This window comes from Trachypithecus francoisi, unplaced genomic scaffold, assembly GCF_009764315.1.
Source record: "Trachypithecus francoisi isolate TF-2019V2 unplaced genomic scaffold, Tfra_2.0 Lachesis_group6, whole genome shotgun sequence".
NCBI classification, from domain to species: domain Eukaryota; kingdom Metazoa; phylum Chordata; class Mammalia; order Primates; family Cercopithecidae; genus Trachypithecus; species Trachypithecus francoisi.
In genome coordinates, this window is record NW_022681471.1 from 67,464,050 (window position 1) to 67,490,353 (window position 26,304).

Below are 26,304 nucleotides of genomic sequence, written 5' to 3' on the forward strand. Positions count from 1 at the left end.
TATCCTACTCTTGTTTCCACTACATTAATTAGCCCAGCATTTCCTTCTGTGTTATCTTTCTTTTTTTTCCCCCGAGATGGATTCTCACTGTGTCACCCAGGCTGGAGTGCAGTGGCATGATTTTGGCTCACTGCAACTTCTGCCTCCCTGGTTCAAGCAATTATCCTTACCTCAGCCTCCCGAGTAGCTGGGATTACAGGCGTCTGCCACTGGGCCTGGCTAATTTTTGTATTTTTTAGTAGAGACAGGCATTTGCCACGCTGGCCAGGCTGGTCTTGAACTCCTGACCTCAGGTGATCCACCTGCCTCGGCCTCCCAAAGTGCTGGGATTACAGGCATGAGCCGCTGCGCCTGGCCCTGTGTTATCTTTAACTCACTGTCTTCCGTATATATGTGCCAATGGTTCTCAAAGTATGGTTTCCAGGCCTGCAACATCATTATCACCTGGGAACTTGTTAAAAATGCAAATTTTATGGCTCCATCTCCAACCTTTTATATCAGAAACTCTAAGAAGCCTACTTTGCAGAAGTAGGTTTCAGAAGATGGGTACTAAAAAACTACCCCGAGCTAAAGGATCATGTTCTAACCCAACGCAAATCAGCTAATTTCTCAGCAATTTGTATTCTAACAAGTGCTTCAGGTGACTTTGGTTCATGCTAATGTCTGATAATCATTTTCCTACAAGGAATTTAATAAATATTCTCATTGTGGTTGCCACTTTGATGGGGAAAGGGCAGATTCTATAAAGAAAGCAATGAAGAGACTGCATCCTAAAGGTGTAGCTTCTTGGCACCTGGCTGTGAGATGTCTTCTTTCAGAAAAAAAGGGAGGCCAGGCACAAAAAGAGTGTATTAAGTTGGTGGTAGAGATGGAGATTTGCTATGGTTCTACCATTGTTGCTTGCTCAGTTCGACATGGGTTGATAGTCTAAGAAGCTTTCTGTAACATCTAGAAGCATCCTTGCTAAGGTCACTTAATGCCATTAAAGAAAAAATTTAGGTACTATAGAACAGGGAGTATAATTGTAGGTATGATATAGGAAGAAATGAACTTTTAAAATTTGTCCAAAACTTTGATATTTAGTGGATTCATCCATGATAGAAACCCAAAATGTTTTTCCCCTTAGGAAACCCTAAAATTCACATGGGTCTCGGTGCTCCATTTCTTTGAGAATAATTATGGAGACCCTGTGGAATCAATATGCTGCTTTATAAGATCCTCAGAAATTTCTTCCTCAGTTTTTCTTCAGGATGTTGGTGTAAAGCATGAATAATCAGCACATTGCCATCTGATTTGATGAAGTTAAACAGAGTTCCTCACATACAGGAAGGCTGTGTCATTTCAAAGTCCTATTCCTTGCCTTCCTGCCTACAGATTTTCATGAGTAGACTAGTGAATACACACAAGGGGTAGTTGAGAGTTGCCTTTCTTAATTAAACAATATTCTATTTTACCGTACTTTTCCCATTTATTTCTAGTTTCCTTAGATTAAGTCACCTACTCTACAGTCTTAAGGCTCCTTTCTTTTCTCATGTAGAATCATTGCAAATCTGTAAGATGACTGACTTTGTAATAATGACATATAATAGTGTTTGTAATTCTAGCAGTTCTGATTTTAATTCTAAATGTATTTCCTGAGGAATCTCGGTTAACTTCTCTGCCTCTTATTTCCAATAAAGGAGGTAAAGGAAACAGCGATGCCTTCAAAGTTGTCTCTGTTCTTCTAATTTTCCTCTGAAAGGTTTTATACTCCTCATCCACAAAAGTTATGTGATGATCTTTTCATAGTTTTCATACTTATTACACTAAACTTGCCCCCTTATTCTCAGCAGTAACTTCAACACTCTTTCTCAAATAAAATAGCCAGTAGGCAGGAACAAGTATTTGCTTCTTTCTTGAAAAAAAGGGATCCTTTTTCTTTCTGTTTAAGTGCAATCACGTTACCAGTGCACGGGAAAGTGATCAGTCTGCCTTGTGATTATGTTATTGCCTAGCATCTTAGAAATTAATTTATTTATTTATCTTTTAATAATTTTTATTTCCATAGGTTTTTGAGAAACAGGTGGCATTTGGTTACATGAATAAGTTAGTTCATGGTGCTTTGTGAGATTTCGAAGCACCCATCACCAAAGCAGTATACACTAAACACAAGTTGTAGTCCTTTATCCCTCACCCCCTTCCTACCCTTTCCCCCGAGTCCCCTAAGTGCATTGCATTATTCTTTTTTTTTTTTTTTTTTTTTTTTTGAGACGGAGTCTCGCTCTGTCGCCCAGGCTGGAGTGCAGTGGCCGGATCTCAGCTCACTGCAAGCTCCGCCTCCCGGGTTCACGCCATTCTCCTGCCTCAGCCTCCCGAGTAGCTGGGACTACAGGCACCCGCCACCTCGCCCGGCTAGTTTTTTTGTATTTTTTAGTAGAGACGGGGTTTCACTGTGTTAGTCAGGATGGTCTCGATCTCCTGACCTCGTGATCCGCCCGTCTCGGCCTCCCAAAGTGCTGGATTACAGGCTTGAGCCACCGCGCCCGGCCGCATTGCATTATTCTTATGCCTTTGCATTCTCATAGCTTAGCTCCCACTTATGAGTTAGAACATACGATGTTTGTTTTTTCATTCCTGACTTACTTCACTTAGAATAATAGTCTCCAGTTCCATCCAGGTTGGTGCAAATACCATTAATTTGTGTGTTTTTTTTTTTTGTTATGGCTGAGTACTAGTCCATTATATATATATTTATATATATTACAATTTCTTTATATATATTTTTATATATTATAATTTCTTTATATATATTTATATATAAAGAATAGAATACTAAAATATGTATTCTAGTTAGCAGCTACTCTTTTTATCAAGGTTCTTAGCTTCTTTGCATTGGGTTGGAACATGCTCCTTTAGCTTGGTGTAGTTTTTATTACCCACCTTCTGAAGCCTACTTCTGTTAATTCATTCATCTCATTTTCCATCCTGTACTGCACCCTTGCTGGAGAGACGTTGTGATGACTTGGAGATGAGGCACTCTAGCCTTTTGGGTTTCAGCTTTTTTGTTGTTGTTGATTCTTTCTCATCTTCGTGAGTTTGTCTAGTTTCAATCTTTGAGGCTGCTGACTCTTGGATGGGCTTTTTGGGGAGATATATATATATATATATCTCACAATTTCTTTATCCACTTGTTGACTAATGGGCTGGTTCCATATTTTTGAAATTGCAAATTGTGCTGCTATACACATATGTGTGCAAGTTTCTTTTTTGTATAATGACTTCTTTTCCTCTAGGTAGATGCCCAGTAGTGGAATTGCTAGATCAAATGCAGATCTACTTTTTGTTCTTTAAGGAATTGCCAAACTGTTTTCAATAGTGGATGTAGTAGTTTACATTCCCAACATCAGTGTGAAAGTGTTCCCTATCACCGCATCCACGCCACATCTACTGTTTTTTTATTATGGCCATTCTTTTTTTATTATTTTATTTTATTTTTTATTATACTTTAAGTTCTAGGGTACATGTACACAATGTGCGGGTTTGTTACATATGTATACATGTGTCATGTTGGTGTGCTGCACCCATTAACTTGCCATTTACATTAGGCATATCTCCTAATGCTATCCCTTCCCCCTCCCTCCACCCCACGACAGGCCCCAGTGTGTAATGCTCCCCATCCTGCGTCCAAGTATTCTCATTGTTCAATTCCCACCTAGGAGTGAGAACATGTGGTGTTTGGTTTTCTGTCCTTGTGATAGTTTGGTCAGAATGATGGTTTCAGCTTCATCCACGTCACTACAAAGGACATGAACTCATCCTTTTTTATGGCTGCATAGTATTCCATGGTGTATATGTGCCACATTTTCTTAATCCAGGCTCTCATTGATGGACATTTGGGTTGGTTCCAAGTCTTTGCTACTGTGAATATTGCCACAATAAATATACGTGTACATATGTCTTTATAGCAGCATGATTTATAATTCTTTGGGTATATACCCAGTAGTGGGATGGCTGGGTCAAATGGTATTTCTAGTTCTAGATCCTTGAGGAATCGCCACACTGTCTTCCAAAATGATTGAACTAGTTTACAGTCCCACCAACATTGTAAAAGTTTTCCTATTTCTCCACATCCTCTCCAGCACCTGTTGTTTCTTGGCTTTTTAATGATCGCCATTCTAACTGGTGTGAGATGGTATCTCATTGTGGTTTTGATTTGCATTTCTCTGATGGCGAGTGATGATGAGCATTTTTTCATGTATCTGTTTGCTGCATAAATGTCTTCTTTTGAGAAGTGTCTGTTCACATACTTTGCCCACTTTTTGATGGGGCTGCTTGATTTTTTCTTGTAAATTTGTTTAAGTTCTTTGTAGATTCTGGATATTAGTCTTTTGTCAGATGGGTAGATTGTAAAATTTTTCTCCCATTCTGTAGATTGCCTGTTCACTCTGATGGTAGTTTCTTTTGCTGTGCAGAAGCTCTTTAGTTTAATTAGATCCCATTTGTCAATTGTGGCTTTTCTTGTCATTGCTTTTGGTGTTTTAGTCATGAAGTCTTTGCCCATGCCTATGTCCTGAATGCTATTGCCTAGGTTTTCATCTAAAGTTTTTATGATTTTATGTCTAACATTTAAGTCTTTAATCCATCTTGAATTAATTTTTGTATAAAGTGTAAGGAAGGGATCCAGTTTCAGCTTTCTACATATGGCTGGCCAGTTTTCCCAGCATCATTTATTAAATAGGGAATCCTTTCCCCATTTCTTGTTTTTGTCAGGTTTGTCAAAGATCAGATGGATGCAGTTGTGTGGTATTATTTCCGAGGCCTTCTTTTGTTCCATTGGTCTATATCTCTGTGTTGGTACCAGTACCATGCTGTTTTGGTTACTGTAACATTGTAGTATAGTTTCAAGTCAGGTAGCATGATGCCTCCCACTTTGTTCTTTTTGCTTAGGATTTTCTTGGCAATGCGGGCTCTTTTTTGGTTCCATATGAACTTTAAAGTAGTTTTTCCCAATTTTGTGAAGAATGTCATTGGTAGCTTCATGGAGATGACATTGAATCTATAAATCACCTTGGGTAGTATGGCCATTTTCACGATATTGATTCTTCCTGTCCATGAGCATGGAATGTTCTTCCATTTGTTTGTGTCCTCTTTTATTTGTTGAGTAGTGGTTTGTAGTTCTCCTTTAAGAGGTCCTTCACATCCCTTGTAAGTTGGATTCCCAGGTATTTTATTCTCTTTGAAGCAATTGTGAATGGGAGTTCACTCCTGATTTGGCTCTCTGTTTGTCTGTTATTGGTGTATAGGAATGTTTGTGGCCGGGTGCGGTGGCTCAAGCCTGTAATCCCAGCACTTTGGGAGGCCGAGACGGGCGGATCACGAGGTCAGGGATCGAGACCATCCTGGCTAACACGGTGAAACCCTGTCTCTACTAAAAAATTCAAAAAAACTAGCCGGGCGAGGTGGCGGGCACCTGTAGTCCCAGCTACTCGGGAGGCTGAGGCAGGAGAATGGCATAAACCCAGGAGGCAGAGCTTGCAGTGAGCTGAGATCCGGCCACTGCACTCCAGCCTGGGCGACAGAGCGAGACTCCGTCTCAAAAAAAAAAAAAAAAAAAAAAAAAAAAAAAAAAAAAAAAAAAAAAAAGGAATGTTTGTGAGTTTTACACATGGATTTTGTAACCTGAGACTTTGCTGAAGTTGCTTATCAGCTTAAGGAGATGTTGGAATGAGACGATGGGGTTTTCTAAACATACAATCATGTCATGTGCAAACAGGGACAATTTGACTTCCTCTTTTCCTAACTGAATATCCTTTATTTATTTTTCCTGTCTGATTGCCCTGGGATTATGGCCATTCTTACAGGAGTAAGGTGGTATCGCTTTGTGGTTTTGATTTGCATTTCCCTGATCATTAGCAATGCTGAGAACTTTTTTTTCTAATTGAGCATTTGTATATTTTCTTTTGAGAATTGTCTATTCATGTCCTAAGCCCACTTTTTGATGGCATTGTTTGTTTTGTTCTTGGTGATTTGTTTGAGTTCGTTGTAGATTCTGGATATTAGTCCTTTGCAGATGTGTAGATTGTCAAGATCTCCCACTCTGTGGGTTGTCTCTTTACTCTGCTGCTTCTTTTGCTGTGCAGAAGCCCTTTCATTCAATTAAGTCCCTCCTATTTATCTTTGTTTTTGTTGCATTTGCTTTTGGGTTATCGGTCATGAAATCATTGCCTGAGCCAATGTCTAGAAAGATCTTTCTGATGTTATCTTCTGGAATATTTATGGTTTCAGGTCTTAGAGTTCAGTCCTTGATCCACCTTGAGTTGACTTTTCTATAAAGTGAGAAATGAGGATCCAGCTTTATTCTCCTACCTGTGGTTTGCTGATTATCCCAGCACAATTTGTTTAATAGGGTGTTTTCCCCACTTTATGGTTTTGTTTGCTTTCTCCAAGATCAGTTGGCTCTAAGTGTTTGGGTTTATTTCTGGGTTCTATACTCTGTTCCATTGGTATATATGCCTATTTTTATACCTGTACCATGCTGTTTTGGTGATTATAGCCTTATAATATAGTTTGAAGTCAGGTAATGTGATGCCTCCAGATTTGTTCATTTTGCTTAGATTTAGTTTGGCTATGCAAGCTTTTTTTTTTTTTTTTTGGTTTGTTTATTTCATATACATTTTAGGACTTTGTTTTTCTAGTTCTGTGAAGAATGATGATGGTATTTTGATGAGAGTTGCATTGGATTTGTAGATTGCTTTTTGCAGTATGGTCATTTTCACACTATTAATTCTACCCATCCACGAGCATGGGATGTGTTTCCATTCATTTGTGTCGTCTATGATTTCTTTCAGCAGTGTTTTCTTTATTTTTTTTTTTTTTTTCTTGTAGGGTTCTTTCACATCCTTGGTTAGGTATATTCTTATGTATTTTCTTTCTTTTTTTTGTATGTGTTGTAAAAGTGGTTGAGTTCTTGATTTGATTCTCAGTTTGGTCACTGTTGGTGTATAGCAAAGCTACTGATTTGTGTACATTAATTTTGCATTCTGACAGTTTGTTGAATTATCAGTTGGAGGAGCTTTTTGAAGAAGTATTTAGTATTTTCTAGGTATACAATCATATAATTAGCAAACAGCAACAATTTGACTTCTTTTTTACCAATTTGGATGTGCTTTCTTTCTCTTGCCTGATTGCTCTAGCTAGGACTTCCAGTACTATGTTGAATAGAAGTGGTGAGAGTGGGCATCCTTGTCTTGTTCCAGTTCTCTGAGGGAATGCTTTCAATTTTTCCCCATTCAGTATTATGTTGGCTGTGGTTTGTCAGAGATAGCTTTGTCATAGATGAGGTATGTCCTTTGTATGCTGATTTGGCTGAGGGTTGTAATCATAAAGCAATGCTGAATTTTGTTAAATGCTTTTCTGAATTTTTTGAGATAATAATGTGATTTTTGTTTTTTAATTCTGTTTATGTGGTATATCACATTTATTGACTTGAATACGTTAAACCGTTCCTGCACTCCTGGTATGAAACCCACTTGGTCATGGTGGATTATCTTTTTGATATTCTCTTGGATTTGGTTAGCTAGTATTTTGTCAATAATTTTTGCAGCTCTGTTCATCAGTTATATTGGTCTTCAGATTTCATTTTTTGTTATGTCTTTCTCTGATTTTGCTCTTATGGTAATACTGGCTTTATAGAATGATGTATGGAAAATTTTATCTTTCTCTATCTTGTGAAAGAGTATCAATAAGATTTGTATCAATTGTTCTTTAAATGTCTGATTAAATTAAGCTGTGAATACCTGTTCTCCTGGATTTTTTTGTTGGTAATTTTTATTACCTTTTCGATTTTGCTGCTTGTTATTGTTCTGTTCAGGGTTTTCAGTTTTTCCTGATTTAAGTTAGGAGGGTTGCATATTTCTAGAAATGTATCCATCATCTCTAGGTTTTGTAGTTCATTCATGCAAAGGGTTCATAGTAGCCTTGGGTAATCTTTTGTATTTCCGTGATGTCGGTGGTAATATCTCTCATTTCCTTTCTAATTGAGCTGATTTGAATCTTCTCTTGTCTTTTCTTGGTTAATCTTGCTAATGGTCTATCAATTTTATTTATCTTGTCAAAAAACCAGATTATTATTTTATTTAACTTTGTATTTTTTGGTTTCAATTTTATTTAGTTCTGCTCCGATCTTGGTTATTTCATTTTCTCTGCTGAGTCTGGGTTTGGTTTCTTCTTGTTTCTCTAGTTCCTTGAGGTGTGACCTTAGATTGTCTATTTGTGCTATTTCAGACCTTTTGATGTAGGCATTAAGGCTATAAACTTTCCTCTTAACACTGCCTTTGCTGTATCCAAGGGGTTTTCATAGGTTGTGTCACTATTATTGCTCAGTTCCTAGAATTTTAAAATTTCCATCTTCATTTCATTGTTGACCCAATGATTATTCAGCAGCACGTTATTTAACTTCTATGTATTAGATATCCATTTTTATTCCACTGTGGTGTGAGAGAGTGCTTGATGTAATTTTAATTTACTTAAATTTATTGAGACTTGTTTTGTGGCTACTGCATCATCTATCTTGGAGAAAGTTCCATGCACTGATGAATAGAATGTATATTCTGTGTTGTTGGGTAGAATGTTCTGCAAATAACTGTTAAGTAATTTGTTCTAGGGTATAGTTTAAATTCATTGTTTCTTTGTTGACTTTCTGTCTTGATGACTTGTCTAGTGCTGTCAGTAGAGATTGAAGTCCCACACTATTATTGTGTTACTGTCTATTTCATTTCTTAGGTCAAGTAGTAATTGTTTCACAAATTTGGGAGCTCCAGTGTTAGGTGTACATATATTCAGGATTGTGATATTTTCCTGTTGGATAAGGCCTTTTATCATTATATAATATCCCTCTTTTTTCAACTGCTGTTTCTTTAAAGTTTGTTTTGTCTGATATAACAATAGCTATTCCTGCTCTCTTTTTGTATCCATTTGCATGGAATGTCTTTTTCCACCTTTTTAACTCAAGTTTATGTGAGTCTGTATGTGTTAGATGAGTCACTTGAGGGGAGCAGATACTGCCCTCATGAGGCCTTATCCATGGGTAAGCCCTCAATGCTTATCCATTCTGCCATTTTGTATCTTTTAAGTGGAGCACTAATGCCATTTACATTCAATGTTTGCAATGAGATGTGAGGTGGTGTTTCATTCATCATGTTATTTGTTGCCTGAATACCTTCATTTTATTTATTGTATTTTTGTTTTATATGTCCTGTGAGATTCATGCTTTAAAGATTTTTTTTACGTGTTTCCAAGATTCATTTCAAGATTCAGAGCTCCCTTTATCAGTTCTTGTAGTGCTGGCTTGGTAGTGGTGAATTCTCTCAGCATTTCCTTGTCTGAAATAGACTGTACCTTTCCTTCATTTATAAAGCTGTTTTGCTGAATACAAAATTCTTAGCCGATAATTGTTTTGTTTAAGGAGACTGAACATAGGGCCCCAATCCCTTCTAGCTTGTAGGGATTCTGCTGAGAAGTTTGCTGTTAGTCTAATCAGTTTTTCTTTATAGGTTACCTGTGCCTTTGCCTCATAGGTATTAAGATTATTTCCTTTGTCTTGACTTTAGATAACCTGATGACTATATGCCTAGGCAATGTTCTTTTTGTGATGAATTTCCCTGGTGTTCTTGGAGCTTCTTGTATTTGGATGTCTAGATCTGTATCAATTCTGGGGAAGTTTTCCTCAGCTATTTCCCCAAATGTGTTTTCCAAAGTTTTGGATTTCTCTTCTTTTTCAGAAATGCCAATTATTCTTATGTTTGGTCATCTAACATAATCCCAAACTTCTTGGAGGCTTTGTTTATGTTCACTTTTTTAAAAGTTCTCATTTCTTTGTCTTTGTTGGATTGAATTATTTCAAAAACTTTGTCTTTGAGCTCTGAAGTTCTTTCTTTTGTTTGTTTAATTCCATTGCTGAGACTTTCTAGTAAATTTTGCATTTCTCTGTGCCCTTTATTTCCTGAAGTTGTGATTGTTTTGTATTTATGCCAATTCACTGAAGATTTCTCTCCTCACACCTTCTATCATTTTTTAAAACAGTTCTTTAAGTTGGGCATCATCTTTTTCTGGTGCCTCTTTGATTAGCTTAATAATTGACCTTCTGAATTCTTTTTCTGGCAATTCAGGGATTTCTTCTTGTTTTGGATCTATTGCTGGTGAGTTAGTTTGATTTTTTTGGTGGACATTAAAGAATCTTGTTTTGTTATATTATCAGATTGTTTTTCTGGTTTCTTCCCATTTGAGCAGTCTATGTCAGAGGGAAGATCTGGGGCTCAAGGGCTGGTGTTCAGATTCTTTTGACCCACAGTGTGCTCCCTCGATTCAGTACTCTCCCCCTTTTCTTTGGGATGTGGCTTCCTGAGAGCAAACTGTAGTGATTGTTATTTCTTTTCTGGACCTATCCATGCAGCATAAGTGCCAGGCTTTGGGCTGATTTTTTGTCAGGGGGTGTCTGTACAGAGTCCTGTGATGTGAACCATCTTCAGGTCTCTCAGCCATGGATACCAGCACTTGCTTTGGTATAGAGGGCAGGGGAGTAGAATGGACTCTGTATTGGTCTTTAGCTGTAATTGTTTAGTGCACTAGTTTTGTGCTGGTTGGCCACTTGCCAGGAGGTGGCGCTTTCAAGAGAGCATCAGCTGTGGTAGTATAGGGAGGATCAGGCAGTGGGTGGGGCCCTAGAACTACCAAGAGAATATGATTTTTTACTTCAACTACCAGGGTCTGTGGGGAAAGACCATGTTGGGACAGGGTTAGGTGTATCTGAGCTCAGACTCTCGGTTGCGTTTGTTGTGGCTGCTGTGGGGGAGGGGGTGTGGTTCTCAGGTCAATGGAGGTACGATCCCAGGAGTATTTTGGCTGCCTCTGCTGTGTCATGCGGGTTGTCAGGGAAGTGGGGGAAAGTTGTCAGTCACAGGCCTCACCCAGCTCCCATGCGACCCAAAAGACCAGTCTTACTCCCACCTTACCCCAAACAACAGCACCAACTTTGTTTCCAGGTACTGAGTGAGCAGTCTGAGACCTTGTCCTAGGCTACCAGCCTCCCAGCTGAGACAGCAAGCAAAACTTTCACACCTCCTTCATAATAAGATAAATGCCATCTTACTCCCCTACCAGGCCATTCCTTGCCCTGTAAGTTTCTCTGAATTTTACACAGAGGCGAGAATAATTATACTACAATCAAAATAGTCCTCAGGGACTACTGAGGTAGTGCCAGGGAGAGTGCTGTTTAATGCTAAAGGAGATGTGAAGGAGTCTGCACACAAGACTCACACCCTCCCCCGAGTTCTGGCCAGGAAGCTTCACATTCAATTGTAATTGTTAGAAAGTTCAACTAAAAGTTTTCTTGTCCCTGTGGTCTTTTCCTAGTTCCTCTGGCAGCCCGCCCCAAGGATGCCTGTGAGACAAGTCAGAAATGTCTTCCCTGGGGATCCAGAGAGCCCACAGGGCTTTTCCCGCTGCTTTCTCTACCCGTGTATTTCGCTCGACTCTCTATATTGTCTCAGCTCCAGATAAGATCAAATCCTTCTCCCATGACCTGGACCTTCAGATTCCCCACTGAGGATGTGTGTTCAGGGGTGGATGACCCCCCTTTAATGCTTTCACAGTTTAGGCACTCACAGTATTTGGGCTGTCTCCCAGGTCCTGCAGGAGCAATCCACTTCCTTCAAAGGGTTTGTGGATTTTCTCTACTTTCCTGGTATATTCCCCCAGTTGTTCTTGGAGCGAAAGTTCACAATGTGAATCTCCACACACTGCTCTGTCCATTCGAGTGGAAGCTGCAATTTAGTCCTTCCTCCTATCCATCATTTTTTTTTTCTCCTTCTCATCTCTTACAAATTTAATTTCTCTCTCTTGGTTTCTCTGTCTTTATGTCTTTCTTCATCTTTCTCTAGGCTTCTTGCCATTCTCAGTTAAACTGCTTAAGTGTCTTGCATTTGAAATTGGAAATAAATAAACTTTCATCAATCACATATTTCTGAATAGCTAATTGCCTATATCTCCGTTAATAAGTAATGTCTTAAATGATTTTATTCATGTTCTCTATGTTTCTCATTTTCTACTGAATTATCAAGTAAATGAAACCTAACAATCTCTCTATCTTTTAGAGGTAGAGGATAAAATTTTCCTGTGGTTGGATGTTGCAATGACCTATAAATGCCATCTTATTCCCCTACCAGGCTATTCCCTGCCCTGTAAGTTTCTCTGAATTTTACACAGAGGTGAGAATAATTATACTACAATCAAAATAGTCCTCAGGGACTACTGAGGTAGTGCCAGGGAGAGTGCTGTTTAATGCTAATTTAGGGTCACAGCTGAGATGCAGCATTTACTTACGCCAAATTTAGGCATAACTCTTGAGATGTATAGCCTACTCAGTGGCCTCATGGAAGAAATAACTTAAAGAACTAATAGTGGCCCTTTGAACAATAGTGATAGATGTATAAGGAAAGCAGCCTGTGTCTTCACTGACCCATACAGCCAAGTAGGTAGAGGAGGTAGAGATCAGAGATGAATGACCAGGCCTATTCCAGACAAGGCAGACTTTTGTACAATCAGTTCAGTATATGGAGGCAGAAAGAACTAAATACAAATACCTTTTGGATACATTTTTAGCACCTTAACTGTTTATTTTCTTGATGATCTAGTTGCTTTTTATCTTTCCAGTTATTTTTTATGTGGCAACCAAACTTCAAGCATCATTATGTGGAAAAAAAAAAAAAACAACCTGTTTCCCTGAATTACCTCCTTCTCCTATGTATTGTTATATATTCCTGTACTTGTACTGAACACAGAATTTATCATACTGAATTTTAATTAATTTTTAAATTAACTTTTTACTTTTAATTTTTTAAATTAATTTTAATTCTTGTACGTTATGAATAATAATTTCTAGCTACCGTGGTTATAGAAAGAATTAAATGTGACATTACATGTGAAATATCTAGCATAGTCATCATGAGGTAGAAAGTATGCAATAAACAGAATGTCTAATTGCCTGCCTGGACTCAATGACTTTTCTCCTGGAGATCTAGATTGTAGACCATGGCAGTATCTAGCAAATGCCAGAAATCAAAGGATACCCTCCAATGACCAGAACTCTTCTCTTGTTATCCCAAAAGTCATCTAAGGCCTTGGACCCTGGAAGTGTGTGGTTTCTACTTTTCTCTGGGCTTGTTCTCTCTTCCATGAAGGGGCCTTAAACACATATGTCAGCCATGCTGTAAAGCTGTTTCTCCCAACTTCTTTTTATTTGTTTAAATTATTTTTTATTGTATCAGATGGAATCTCACTCTGTTGCCCAGGCTGGGGTGCAGTGGTACGATCTCAGCTCACTGCAACCTTTGCCTCTTGAGTTCAAGTGATTCTCCTGCCTTAGCCTCCCAAGTAGCTGGGATTACAGGTGCCCACCACAGCATCTGCCTAATTTTTGTATTTTTAGTAGAGACAGGGTTTTACCATGTTTGCCAGTCTGGTCTTGAACTACTGACCTCAAGTGACCTGCCCATCTCTGCCTCCCAAAGTGCTGAGATTACAGGCATGAGCCACTGTACCCGGCCTGTTTCTCCCAACTTCTGAAGCTTGTCCTAAGTACCTGTCTAAATTCAGTCTCATAGGAGAACACAGTTCATGCCATCTTCAGAAAGAGTGTGTACTCTTATATTCCTTGCTAAACTACTTGCCCCATCTGTCATTTTGTGGTTCCAGAGTCCTTACTTCTGTGAGATATCTACCCTGAGACCCAGTCTTTCTTTGTAGGAACCTCTCCAGTTGAGAGGCCATCCAGAGGGTCAGCAATTGACATTTCATGAGCCATTGAATAGTTCAGGCCTTTTGCACTGAGGTCATAAGTACCATTCGGAGCCAGTGTACCTGTGATGACTACCCCTGGTGTTGTGTTGATCCACAGACAATGCTGTTTTCAATCATAACTTCACAACAAAGAAATATATGTAAAATTTATTTGTTGATATTCCTACAGAGACAAGGAGGGATTTTGTTTCTTTCAAGGTGATCCCCTTGCCTCTGCCCCCAAGTGAAACTCATCTCTGGTGGGTCTGCAGGACTGTGTCTTGCATGCCTTCTCTGGAACTAGTCAGGGAATAAAGGCTCCTGAGATGTCACTTCTGGCTCACTCCTCTATAATTTCCTCTCTTTTATATCCTATACTGTTTTGCAGTGGTTTCAGGAAGAGTAGTGATGATTATGGTAATGATAATGATGATGGTGATTATGATGATGATAGTTGTCATTTACTGAGCAGCAACACTGTGCCAAGAACATGTTTCTGAGCATCATGAGAATTATCACTTTTAAGTCTCACAACAAAACTATGAGATGTGTAGTAACATTATCTCCAATTTGTAGGCAAAGATCCTGAGGCACAAAAAAAGGGTAGATATAATATCAAAGTCACGCACATTGGAAGTTGTTAAGACAGGATTCTAATCTCTCTGATCCCAGAAACAACTACCCTGTACAAAGAAATAAAGACATAGGAGGGGGCCGCCTAGAAGCAGCTACAGTGCATGGTTTTCACAGGGAGAAATAAAAGGAATGAGCAAATACAGCACCTTCAATTGAAACATCTAGGTACTTGCATTAGGACTGATCAAGGAAATAGCTCAACTCACGGAAAATGGAGAAAAACAGGTAAGAGCAATGGCCTACCAGGGAGCAACACAAAGCCAAGGAAACCTACCCCCCACCAGGGCAGCAGTGAGTGAATGTGCAACCCCAGAAAACCACACTTTTTCCAAAGATCTTTCAGTCTTTGGGTCAGGATATCCTGTCATGAACTCATTCTACCACGGCATTTGGTCTGACACACAGAGCTGCATGGAGTCTCAACAGAGCAGCTGCTCAGGCATGTATGGAGAACCAGGAGATATACCTACTCCAGCTCCAGAATTCCCAGCAAAAGTGACTGCAACTCAGGCAAGGCAGGAGGTTGAACTCTCGTACATACCCCCAAAAGGGGGCTGAATACAGGGTGCTGAGCAGCAATGATCTGCGGGACCCACTTCAATGGTGCGTCACAGGATAAGACTCACTGGCTTGGAATTCTAGCCAGCCACCAGCAACAGTGTTGCACCTACCTGGGACCTGGGACAGGATGAAGTTCCCAAGGGGAGGAGCAGGCCACAATCTTTGCTCCTTGAGCAACTCAGCCATTCTAGCCTGTGGGCTTTAGAGAGCCCAAGCTGATCAGGGCAGAAGTGGCACCCCAGCATAACACAGCTGCTCTATAAAAGCATGGCCACATTGTTTCCTTATGTGAGTCCCTGATTTGTTCCTCCTCAGTAGGGGGAACATCCCAACTGGGGACTCTAGCTATTCCTGCCAATGTTCTCTGGCCAACATAAATTTGAAAACTTTCTGAGACAGAGCTGCTAGAGGGAGGAATGGTCTGCCATCTTTGGTGTTTCAGTGACTTAGCCATTCCAGTCTCCACACTTTGGAGATCCCAAGCTGACTGACTGGAGGTAAAAGCAGTACCCCAGCCCAGCACACCTGCTCTATGAAAGCACTGCTGACTGCCTTTTGAAGCAGGTCCCCAGTTCTGTTCCTCCTGAGTGGGTGAGACCTCCCAGCCAACTTCTCCAGCCACCTCCTACTGGTGCAGTCAGGCTGGCAATAAGTCTGTACATACCGGAATGAAGCTCCCAAAAAAGGCTGTAGGCTGCCATCTTTACTGTTGTGCAACCTTCACTGGTGACACCTCTAAGTACTAGAAAATCCAAGGTGACTAAGGATTGGAGTGGACCCCCAGCAAACTGAAGCAGCCCTACTGAAAAGTGGCCAGACGGTTAAGAGAAAATAAAACCCACCCGAAGGTCAATAACCTCAAAGATTGAAGGTAGATAAGCCCACAACGATGAGAAAGAATTAGTGCAAGAACACTGAAACTTCAAAAAGCCAGTGTGCTCTTGTTCCTCCCAATGACTAAATCACCTCTTCAGCAAGGGTTCAGAAGTGGGCTGAGACTAAGATGGCTGAAGTGACAGAACTAGAATTCAGAATATGGATAAAAATGAATTTCACTGAGCTGAAGAAGCACATTGTAACCCAATGAAAGCAAGCTAAAAACCATGATAAACCAGTGCAGGAGCTGACAACCAAAATATCCAGTACAGAGAAGAATGTATCTGACCTGATAGAGCTGAAAAACACACAATTTCATAATTCAATTGCAAGTATTAATAGCAGAATACACCAAATGGAGAAAAAATGTGAGAGCTTGAAGACCTTCTTTTTGAAATAAGACAGGCAGACAAAAATAGAGAACAAAAAATAAAAAGAAATAAACAAAACCTCCAAGAAATATGGGATTGTGTAAAAAAATGAATCTGTGACTGATTGGTGTACGTGACAGAGATGGGGAGAATAAAACAAATTTGAAAAACGTATTTCAAGATATTATTTATAAAAACTTTCCCAACCTAGCTAGACAGGCTCACATTCAAATTCAGGAAATGCAAAGAACCCCAGTAAAATACTCCATGAGAAGATCATCTCCAAGACACATAATCATCAGATTCTCCAAGGTTGACATGAAAGAAAAAATGGTAAGGGCAACCCAGAGAGAGAGACAAAGTCACCTACAAAGGGAAGCCCATCAGACTAAAAGTAGACCTCTCAGTGGAAACCCTCAAAGCCAGGAGAAATTGGGGCCAATATTCAACATTCTTAAAGAAAAGAAATTTTAACGCAGAATTTCATATCTGGCCAAGCTATGCTTAAGCAAATAAAAAATAAGATCCTTTTTCAGTCAAGCATATGTTGAAGGTATGTATTACCATCAGACCTGCCTTACAAGAGCTCCTGAAGGAAACATTTAGTATGGAAAGAAAAAACTATTTCCAGCCACTAAAAAAACACACTGAAGTACACAGACAAACAAACTCACAAACAAACTCCCATTCACAATTGCCACAAAAAGAATGAAATATCTAGAAATAAAACTAACAAGGGAGGTAAAGGATGTCTACAAGGAGAACTAAAAACCACTGCTCAAAGAAATCAGAGATGACACAACCAAATGGAAACAATTTTACACTCATAGATACCAAGAATCAATATTGCTAAAATGGCCATACTGCCCAAGCAATTTATAGATTCAATGGTATTCCAATTAAACTACCATTGATTTTCTTCACAGGACTAGAAAAAAACTATTTTAAAATGTATATGGATCCAAAAAGGTGCCCAAATAGCTAAGGCAATCCTCAGCAAAAAGAACAAAGTTGACGACATCAAGCTACCCAACTTCAGACTACACTACAGTGCTACAGTAAACAAAACAGCATGGTATTGGTACAAGAACATACATATAGATCAATGGAAGAGAATAGAGAACCCAGAAATAAGACCACACACCAACAACTATCTGATCTTTGACTAACTGGACAAAAACAAGCAATGGGGAAAGGATTCCTTATTCAATAAATGGTGCTGGGATAACTGGCTAGCCATATGCAGAAAACTGAAACTGTACCCCTTCCTTAAACCACATGCAAAAATTAACTCAATATTTATGAATAACTTAAATGTAGAAACCCAAACTATAAAAACCCTGGAAGATAACCTAAGCAATACCATTCAAGACATAGGCATGTGCAAAGATTTCATGAGGAAGATGCCACAAGCAATTGTAACAAAAGTAAAAATTGTCAAATGGTATTGAATTAAACTAAAAAGCTTCTGTACAGCAAAATAAAATATCAACAGGGTAAACAGACAACCTAGAGAATGGAAAAAAATTTGCAAACTAAGTCTTTGACAAAGGTGTAACATCTAGCATTTATTTATTTATTTATATATTTTTGAGATGGGGTCTCACTTTGTCCCCTATGCTGGAGTGCAATGGTGTGATCTCAGCTCACTGCAACCTCCGACTCTGAAGTTCAAATGATTTTCCCACCTCAGCCTCCTGAGCAGCTAGGATTGCAGGCACCCACCATCATTCCTGTCTAATTGTTTATATTTTTTGTACAGATGGGGTTTCACCATGCTGGCCAGGCTGGTCTTGAACTCCTGACCTCAGTTGATCCACCTGCCTCGGCCTCCCAAAATGCTGGGATTACAGGTATGAGCCACCATGCTTGGCCTATCCAGCATCTTTAAACCAATTTATAAGAACTTAAACCAATTTAAAAGAAAAAAAAAAGCAAACAACACCATTAAAAAGTGGGGAATGCACATGAACAGACACTTTTCAAAGGAAGACAAACACATAGGCAACAGGCATATGAAAAAAAGCTGAATATCACTGACTATTAGAGAAATGCAAATGAAAATCACAATGAGATAGTATCTCACACCAGTTAGAATGACTACTATTAAAAAGTCAAAAATAAATCCTGGCAAGATTGTGGAGAAAAAGGAATGCTTATACACTGTTGGTGGGAGTCTAAATTTGTTTAACTATTGTGGAAGACAGTGTGATGAGTACTCAAGACCTATAGATAGAATTCAGCAATCTAATTACTGGGCATATACCTAAAGGAATATACATTGTTCTATTATAAAGACACTTGCATGTGTACATTTATTGCAGCACTATTTACAATAGCAAAGACATGGAATCAATCTAAATAACCATCAATGATACACTGGATAAAGAAATGTGGTACGCACACACCATGGAATACTATGCAGCCATTAAAAAGAATGAGATTGTGTCCTTTGCAAGAGCATGGATGGAGCTGGAGGACATTATCCTCAGCAAACTAACAGAAGCAGAAACCGAAAATCAAATACCACATGTTCTCACTTATAAGTGGGAGCTAAATTATGAGAACACATGGACGCATAGAGGGGAACAACACATACTGTGGCCTATCAGAAGGTGGAAGGTGGGAGGAGGGAGAGGATTAGGAAAGATAACTAATGGATACTAGGCTTAATACCTGTGTGAGAAAATAATCTATAACAAAACCTATGACCACATTACGTACGTAAGAAACCTGGACATCTTACACATGTACCCTGTAAACATAAAATAAATGTTTTTTGTAAAAGAAGAAACAATGTGTTTCGATACCCTGGACTTAGTTGAATTGAAGCTATTTGTATTCATAAGAGCCAATTATTAAATAATCAGAAATATTGTGAGCAGGTTGTTAACTATAAGAAGCTTAAAGTCAGTGATGTTGGGAGTATTTACAACATGAAAATTAGCAAATACTACATATCAAAATGTTTCTTTTATTTCCAGTTTGCTAACTCATCACTGCCTACCTGTGATCTTAGTAAAAGCCAGGAACAGAACAGTCCTATAGACTGTTTAGGAACTTTATGTCCTAAATCCCATTTTCCAGCCTCTGCTTCTGTTGCCACGGATGAGACTCAACATAAGCGTGTTTTAGGAGGAAAGGGCTGACTAATATTTATGAATTGAAACACAATGTTCCAACACAGGGACACAATAACCCATACCTTTTGATCAGATGTTTTACTCAGCACTTGCTATAATCTACACAATGTGGAGATTTTATCTTTCATTTAAAATGTCTGGGATTCACTTCCAAGATGGCCAAATAGGAACAGCTCCAGTCTGCAGCTCCCAGCGAGATCAATGCAGAACATGAGTGATTTCTGCATTTCCAACTAGTTGAGGTACCTGGTTCATCTCATTGGGACTGGTTGGACAGTGGGTGCAGCCCACAGAGGGTTAGCCAAAGCAAGGCGGGGAATTGCCTAACCTGGGAAGCACAAGGGGTTTGGGGATTTCCCTTTCCTAGGCAAGGGAAGCTGTGACAGACTGTACCTGGAGGAATGGTAAACTCTTGCCCAAACACTGCACTTTTCCCACAGTCTTAGCAACCGGAAGACCAGGGGATGCCCTCCTGTGCCTGGCTTGGCGGGTCCCACACCCGCAGAGCCTTGAACTGCTAGCACAGCCGTCTGAGATTGACATGCAAGTATGCAGCCTTGGAGGAGGGAAAGGTGTCTGCCATTGCTGAGGCTTGAAAAGGTAAATAAAGTGGCCGGGAAGCTTGAACTGGACAGAGCCCACGGCAGCTCAGTAAGGCCTACTGCCTCTTTAGACTCCACCTCTGTGGGCAGGGCATCACTGAACAAAAGGCAGCAGACTTCTGCAGACTTAAACGTCCCTGTCTGAAAGCTCTGAAAAGAGCAGTGGTTCTCCCAGCATGGCGTTTGAACAGACAGACTGCCTCCTCAAGTGGGTCCATGAACCCCGTGTAGCCTGATTGGGAGACACCTCCCAGTAGGGGCCGAGAGACAACACATAAAGGCAAGTGCCCCTCTGGGATGAAGCTTCCAGAGGAAGGATGAGGCAGCAATATTTGCTGTTCTGCAATATTTACTGTTCTGCACCCTCCACTGGTGATACCCAAGCAAACAGGGTCTTGAGTGGACCTCCAGCAAACTCCAATAGACCTGCAGTTGAGGGTCCTGACTGTCAAAAGGAAAACTAACAGAAAGGAATAGCATCAGCATCAACAAAAAGGACATTCACACCAAAACCCCATCTGTAGGTCACCAACATCAAACACCAAAGGTAGATAAAATCACAAAGATTGGGAGAAACCAGAGCAGAAAAGCTGAAAATTCTAAAAGCCAGAGCACCTCTTCTCCAAAGAATCACAGCTCCTCACCTGCAAGGGAACAAAACTGGATGGAGAATGAGTTCGATGAGTTTACAGAAGTAGGCTTCAGGAGTTGGGTAATAACAAACTTCTCCAAGCTAAAGGAGGATGTTCTAATCCATCATAAGGAAGCTAAAAACCTTGAAAAAGGTTAGATCAATGGCTAACTAGAATAAACAGTTTAGAGAAGATCTTAAATGACCTGATGAAGCTGAAAACCACAGCAGGAGAACTCCGTGACACAGGCACAAGGTTAAATAGCCGATTCAATCAAGTGGAAGAAAGGATATCAGTGATTGAAGATCAAATTAATTAAATAAAGCAAGAAGACAGGATTGGAGAAAAAAGAGTGAAAAGAAACAAAGCCTCCAAGCAATAGAGGACTATGTGAAAAGACCAAATCTACAGTTGATGGTGTACCTGAAAGTGATGGGGAGAATGGTACCAAGTTAGAAAACACTCTTCAAGATATTATCCAGGAGGACTTCCCCAACTGAGCAAGGCAGGCCAACATTCAAATTCAAGAAATAGAGAACACCACAAAGATACTCCTTGAGAGGAGCAACCCCAGACACATCAACGTCAGATTCACCAAGGTTGAAATGAAGGAAAAAATGTTAAGGGCAGCCAGAGAGAGAGGCCGGTTGCCCACAAAGGGAAGCCCATCAGACTAACAGTGGATCTCTCAGCAGAAACCCTACAACCAGAAGAGAGTGGGGGCCAGTATTCAACATACTTAAAGAAAAAAATTTTCAACCCATAATTTCATATCCAGCCAAACTAAGCTTTATAAATGAAGGAGAAATAAAATCCTTTACAGACAAGCAAATGCTGAGAGATTTTGTCACCACCAGGCCTGCCTTAAAAGAGTTTCTGAAGGAAGAACAAAACATGGAAAGGAACATCCAGTACCAGTCACTGCAAAAACATGCCAAATTGTAAAGACCATCGATGCTGTGAAGAAACTACATCAAATAATGGGCAAAATAACCAGCTAACATCATAATGACAGGATCAAGTTCACACATAACATTACTAACCTTAAATGTAAATGGGCTAAATGCCCCAATTAAAAGACAAAGACTGGCAAATTGGATACAGAATCAAGACCCATCAGTGTGCTGTATTCAGGAGACCCATCTCACGTGCAGAAACACACACATAGGATCAAAATAAAGGGATAGAGGAAGATCTACCACGCAAATGGAAAGCAAAAAATAGCAGGGGTTGCAATCCTAGTCTCTGAAAAAACAGACTTTAAACCAACAAAGATCAAAAGAGACAAAGAAGGTCATTACATAATGGTAAAGTGATTAGTTCAACAAGAAGAGCTAACTATCCTAAATATATATGCACCCAATACAGAGCACCCAGATTCATAAAGAAAGTCCTTAGAGACTTACAAAGAGATATAGACACTCACACAATAATAATGGGAGACTTTAGCACCCCATTATCAATATTAGACAGATTAACGAGACAGAATGTTAACAAGGATATTCAGGACTTGAACTCAGGTCTGCACCAAATGGGCCTAATAGACATCTACAGAACTCTCCACCACAAATCAACAGAATATACATTTTCTCAGCACCACATTGCCCTTATTCTAAAATTGATCACATAATTGGAAGTAAAACACTCCTCAGCAAATGTAAAAGAACAGAAATCACAACAAACTGTCTCTCAGAACACAGTGTAATCAAATTAGAACTCAGGATTAAGAAACTCACTCAAAGCCTCACAACTACATGGAAACTGAACAACCTCCTCCTGAAGGAGTAAACAACGAAATCAAGGCAGAAATAAAGATGTTCTTTGAAACCAATGAGAACAAGACACAACGTACCAGAATCTCTGGGACACATTTAAAGCAGTGTGTGAGGGAAATTTATAGCACTAAGTGCCTACAAGAGAAAGTAGGAAAGATCTAAAATAGACACCCTAACATCATCATTAAAAGAACTAGAAAATCAAAAGCAAACAAATTCAAAAGCTAGCAGAAGGCAAGATATAACTAAGATCAGAGCAGAACTGAATGAGATAGAGACACAAAAAACCCTTAAAAAAATCAATGAATCTAGGAGCTGACTTTTTGAGAAGATCAACAAAATAGACAGCTAGCCAGACTAAAGAAAAAGAAAAAAAGAAGAATCAAATAGATGCAATAAAAAATGATAAAGGGGATATCACCACTGATCCCACAGAAATACCAATTACCATCAGAGAATACTATAACCACCTCTACTCAAATAAACTAGACAGTCTAGAAGAAATGGATAAATTCTTGGACATACACTCTCTCCCAAGACAAAACCAGGAAGAAGTTGAATCTCTGAAGAGACCAATAACAGGCACTGAAATTGACGCAATAATTAATAGCCTACAACCAAAGAAAGTCCAGGACCAGATGGATTCACAGCCGAATTTTACCAGAGGAACAAGAGGAGCTGGTACCATTCCTTCTGAAACCATTCCAATCAATAGAAAAAGAGGGAATCCTCCCTAATGCACTTTATGAGGCCAGCAGCATCCTGACACCAAAGCGTGGCAGTGACACAACAAAAAAAGAGAATTTTAGACCAATATCCCTGATGAACATCAATGCAAAACTCCTCAATAAAATACTGGCAAACCAAATCCAGCAGCACATCAAAAAGCTTATCCACCATGATCAAGTGGGCTTCATCTCTGGGATGCAAGACTGGTTCAACATATGCAAATCAATAAACATAATCCATCACATAAATAGAACCAATGACAGAAACTACATGATTATCTCAATAGATGCAGAAAAGGCCTTTGACAAAATTCAACACCCCTTCATGCTAAAAACTTTCAATAAACTAGATATCAATGGATTGTATCTCAAAATAGTGAAAGCTATTTATGACAAACCCACAGCCAGTAATCATACTGAATGGGCAAAAACCGGAAACATTCCCTTTGAAAACCAGCACAAGACAAGGATGCCCTCTCTCACCACTCCTATTCAACATAGTGTTAGAAGTTCTGGCCAGAGAAATCAGGCAAGAGAAAAAAATAAAGGCTATTCAATTACGAAAAGAGGAAGTCAAATTGTCCTTGTTTGCACATGACATGATTGTATATTTAGAAAACCCCATTGTCTCAGCCCAAAATCTCCTTAACCTTATAAGCAACTTCAGCAAAGTCTCAGGATGCAAAATCAATGTGCAAACATCACAAGCATTCCTATACACCAATAACAGACAGAGACCAAACCATGAGTCAACTCCCAATCACATTGCTGCAAAGAGAATAAAATACCTAGGAATAAAACTAACAAGGAATGTGAAGGACCTCTTCAAGGAGAACTACAAACCACTGCTCAATGAAATAAAAGAGGACACAAACAAATGGAAGAACATTCCATGCTCATGGATAGGAAGAATCAATATCATGAAATTGCCATGCTACCCAAGGTAATTTATAGATTCAATGCCATCCCCATCAAGGTCCAATGACTTTCTTCACAGACTTTTAAAAAACTATTTTAAAGTTCATGTGGAACCAAAAAAGAGCCCGCATTGCCAAGACAATCCTAAGCAAAAAGAACAAGGCTGGAGGCATCATGCTACCTGACTTCAAACTATACTACAAGACTACAATAACCAAGACAGCATGGTACTGATACCAAAACAGATATATAGACCAATGGAACAAAAGAGAGGCCTCAGAAATAACACCACACATCTACAACCATCTGATCTTTGACAAACCTGACAATAACAAGAAATGGGGAAAGGATTCCTTTTTAATAATGGGCTGGGAAAAGGCTAGCCATATGTAGAAAGCTGAACTGATCCTTTCCTTACATCTTATACAAAAGTTAATTCAAGATGGATTAAAGACTTAAATGTTAGACATAAAACCATAAAAACTTTAGAAGAAAACCTAGGCAATACATTCAGGACATAGGCATATGCAAGTGCTTCATGACTAAAACACCAAAAGCAATGACTACAAAAGCCAAAATAGACAAATGGGATCTAATTAAACTAAAGAGCTTCTTCATAGCAAAAGAAACTACCATCAGAGTGAACAGGCAACCTACAGAATGTGAGAAAATTTTTGCTGTCTACCCATCCGACAAAGGGGTAATATCCAGAATCTACAAAGAACTTAAACAAATTTACAAGAAAAAAACAACCCCATCAAAAAGTGGGCAAAGTATTTGAACACACACTTCTCAAAAGAAGACATTTATGCAGCAAACAGACACACGAAAAAATGCTCATCATCACTGGTCATCAGATAAATGCCAATCAAAACCGCAATGCCATACAATCTCATGCCAGTTAGAATGGCGATCATTAAAAAGTCAGGAAACAACAGATGTTGAAGAGGATGTGGAGAAATAGGAACACTTTTACACTGTTGGTGGGAATGTAAATTAGTTCAATCATTGTGGATGACAGTGTGGCGATTCCTCAAGGATCTAGAACTAGAAACACCATTTGACCCAGTGATCCCATTGCTGGGTATATACCCAAAGGATTATAAATCATGCTGCTATAAATCACATGCACACATATGTTATTGTGGCACTATTCACAATAGCAAAGACTTGGAACCAACCCAAATGTCCATGAATGATAGACTGAATTAAGAAAATGTGGCACATATATACCATGGAATACTAGGCAGCCATAACAAAGGATGAGTTCCTGTTCTTTGCAGGGACATGCATGAAGCTGGAAACCATCATTCTGAGTAAACTATCACAAGACAGAAAACCAAACACTGCATGTCCCCACCCTTAGGTGGGAATTGAACTATGAGAACACTTGGATACGCCATGGGGAACATCACACGCTGGGGCCTGTAACGGGGTGGGGGGCTGGGGGAGGGATAGCATTAGGAGAAATACCTTATGTAAATGACGACTTGATGTGTACAGCAAACCAACATGGCACATATATACTTACGTAACAAACCTGCGAGTTGTGCACGTGTACCCTAAAACTTAAAGTACAGTATAAAAAAAATTCCTATGACATAGTCCTGGTCACAAAAACATCACCAAACTTTTAAATAAAGACCAAATGTTCTAATGGCAAATATGAAAATAAATGTGAGCTATAGATACATTTCAGAAAGATTAATAAAAACTATGAGAGAATTATTTACCCAAAAAAGATGAATTAACGGCAATCATTTTCAAATTCTTTGAACAAATGTAAGAAAAGAGAACACTTTCATACTACTTTTATGACTCTAGCATTACCTTGATACCAAAGCCAGACAAGGATATTATGAGAAAAGACAATAATAGGCCAATGTCTCTTAAGAATATAGATGTGAAGATCCTCAACAAAATACTAGCAAACTGAATCTGCCAACACCTTAAAAAGGTCATACACCATGGCCAAGTAGGATTTATCCCTGGAATTAAAGGATAATTCAATATATAAAAATCTATCAATATGATATACCATATAACAGAATAAAGGAATAAAAATCACACAATAACACAATCATTTCAGTAGATGCCTAAATACATTTGAAATAATTTTAAACACATTCATGATAAAAACTCTTAACAAACTGAGGCAAAAAGGAAGCTACCTCAACATAACAAAGTCTGTATACAGAAAGCCCACAGGTAACAGCATACTCAATGGTGAAAAACTGAAAGCTTTTCCTC

General features: G+C 39.2%; 1 pseudogene across 1 annotated transcript in view; it reads left to right on the forward strand.

Annotated features, from left to right (window-relative positions):
* Window positions 1-2,249: 2,249 nt before the first annotated feature.
* LOC117077531 overlaps window positions 2,250-26,304 on the forward strand; it is a 29,672-nt pseudogene continuing 5,617 nt past the window's right edge. Inside the window, exons 1-2 of the transcript XR_004434794.1 lie at window positions 2,250-2,254; window positions 10,298-10,302. The product of XR_004434794.1 is annotated as an elongation factor 1-alpha 1-like (transcript). The remainder of the gene's footprint in view (window positions 2,255-10,297; window positions 10,303-26,304) is intronic.